Source organism: Oratosquilla oratoria, chromosome 18 (assembly GCF_046742065.1).
Source record: "Oratosquilla oratoria isolate Oo_2021 chromosome 18, ASM4674206v1, whole genome shotgun sequence".
Taxonomy (NCBI): domain Eukaryota; kingdom Metazoa; phylum Arthropoda; class Malacostraca; order Stomatopoda; family Squillidae; genus Oratosquilla; species Oratosquilla oratoria.
This window is the reverse complement of record NC_134794.1, coordinates 37,202,815-37,205,314: the sequence shown is the minus strand read 5'-3', so window position 1 is coordinate 37,205,314 and position 2,500 is coordinate 37,202,815. Positions and strand designations below refer to the sequence as shown.

At 41.4% G+C, this 2,500-nt stretch overlaps 2 protein-coding genes across 2 annotated transcripts in view; both read right to left on the bottom strand.

Moving 5' to 3' along the window:
• LOC143034833 (uncharacterized) overlaps positions 1-1,324 on the bottom strand; it is a 15,089-nt gene extending 13,765 nt beyond the window's left edge. Inside the window, exons 1-2 of the mRNA XM_076201178.1 lie at positions 621-1,324; positions 388-457 (exon numbers count right to left, since the gene is read on the bottom strand). The gene's annotated coding sequence lies outside the window, so the exon portion shown is untranslated. The remainder of the gene's footprint in view (positions 1-387; positions 458-620) is intronic.
• A 448-nt stretch (positions 1,325-1,772) lies between these two features.
• LOC143034832 (solute carrier organic anion transporter family member 1A1-like) overlaps positions 1,773-2,500 on the bottom strand; it is an 11,794-nt gene continuing 11,066 nt past the window's right edge. The window contains exon 8 of the mRNA XM_076201176.1: positions 1,773-2,500. This exon is cut by the window's right edge and continues 1,186 nt beyond it. The gene's annotated coding sequence lies outside the window, so the exon portion shown is untranslated.

The window sequence follows — 2,500 nt, the reverse complement described above, 5'->3', positions numbered from 1 at the left end:
ATTTTCGGATAATATATCACATGACTGAAAAATACACTTTACTCCTCTGTGCACGACGATCCTAGCAGATGTCATGGATAGCACCGGGAGACTTTATTCAGATGAAGGAAAGCCTATTCGAGTTAAACATATCTCTAACTTATTTCCACTGATCCTTTCACTGCGTCTTACAAATTTGTTCTATATTCTAACTGCCGCCAGATAATTTTATTCAGCAGAGGGGAACCCCCCCTCCTCACACATACACACACCTCTGCAGTGAAGAGGTTGGAATAGAAGTTGTGTCTGTACTTGGTTAGATATGGTTGCAATTCAATTTGATTTATTCACGCAAGGATAAAAAACGCACTTAAATCACAGGCAACAGGATATGGATACAGGACTTACCTCTAGGATATGAAAGGAAGAGATTTCACTACGAGACGCTTGTCTGCGGCCGAAGTAGCCACCCAACTCTCTGTTCCGGCAGCCAAGTTAAATTGAAGTTACTTTAAATGTCTGAATATATTAACGGAGTATTATTATATATATCTTTCATTTTTCTTAGGAGAAAAGTTCAAAGTTGAATTCCAATCGTTTCAGCGACTATAGCACTACGAAATGGTGGTTCATTGACTTACTGGTCTTAATGCAACGAAATATTAGTTATTTTAGCTTTCTTGGGATCAAATTTCGATTTTGAATTCAAACTGTCTAATCGACATAACTGCCAGAAAATGGTCGGTCACTAGTTTTCTAGTTATAGGTATTGTTATTTTTTCCTTCTTTATTTTTCTAGCAAAGGTTTTAATTCAAATCCTTCTTCTATAACTGCCATTCAACGGTCACTATCTTCACAGCGTTGTAGATGATGCTGGGAATGTCCAGCGAGTCGGTCGGGGCACAGTTGTGATGCAGCTACTGTTGCAAAGAGTGTGTTTCTGTTTTGTGATGTAAACGGATTTGTGGTGATAGTGGAAGAGGTGGAAGGCGGTGGAGGGTGTGATGTCGGTGCTAATGACAATGGCACGCATGTTTGAGTTCAGAGATACGGTTGTCATCGTAATGGTCAAGGGCTGGTGCAAACAAAGGTCCATCGGGTGATGATGACATTGAATCAAGAAGCTGCATGACGTAGCAATAATTTGGAGGGAAAAAATGACACCACAGGGACTATATACGAAAAGAGATTGGAAAAAGATTAGCATAAAATGAAACAGAGAGATAGACACAAGGAGAGAGAGAGGGGGGAAGAAAGAGTGGAAGGTGGATGTGAGATATGTAGTGAGAGATGTCCCTGTGGATGAACCTTGAGACACAAGTAGCTGCTGGCCCGGTTGGAACCTCCCGCACTCAATAGACAACATAAACTGCCTCTTGCCTTAAGGATGATGTATGTGTGTGTGTGTGTGTGTGTGTGTGTGTGTGTGTGTGTGTGTGTGTGTGTGTGTGTGTGTGTGTGTGTGTGTGTGTGTGTGTGTGTGTGTGTGTGTGTGTGTGTGTGTGTGCGCGTGCGTGCGTGCGTGCGTGTGTGTGTGTGTGTGTGTGTGTGTGTGTGTGTGTGTGTGTTTATTTGTTTGTTTGTCGGAAATAAGCAGCGCTTCTATATTTGCGGACAATATAACATCACAAAGGTGGTGTCATTGTGTTTTGTGTGAAGGTCACTAAGTTTCCTAAAACATTGATAGATGGTAGAAGAAATACTCATGTCGTAGGGCAAGAAAAGAAATAGAAATATGGTATGGCACAATGCATTTTATTGGACTTGTAGCAGATGTGGCTAATAATCTTTTCCATATGTTTTCAACGTGCGGGCGTTTCGACTATACATCAAGTAGCACAACTCCTCTGGTAATAAGTGCATTCTGTATATGCGCTTGAAATTAGCGCCATTTGGGAATATGCATCTGTAATTTGAAAAACATAAACCTTAGGCTCGCGTCACACGTATCGACTTCTCGCCGTGTGACGTCCACGACACGACGTCGTGCTCTCAAATAACCATGGGTGTTTATGGACCCTTTCACACCACCACGACCACAACCACGACCACGTTTGAAAGCGCCAATAGACACACAGGAGCGCGGCGAAAAGCCGATACGTGAGGACATTTCATGTTTTATTGTCGTGGCTCCTTGAGTTTCAAACTTGTCTAGTAACTACATAGACTAAAAATTCGACACCAGTTGAATGATGATGACTGCTGCTTAGCCAGGGTAGCCTAGTCCATATCGCAAAGATAACGATTTCATAGAGGATGACCCTGTATCATTTTCAGGTGTCTTTGAAAAACAACAACTTTCCTTTACATGCAGTGATAATGCTCCACTTTAAACTATTCTGCTGCATGTCAACAGAAGCATTTGCCATACAATGAACGATTCTAGTTGCACAGTTTCATTTGGTAGATAAGTGGAATAGTTGTTCTGTCCGTAGCTTTGAACATGTATTTTCTCTTTCACATTTCCTCAAGTTTAGTTTATCTTTATGAATTAGCTGTCACACATATCCTCTAACTCTT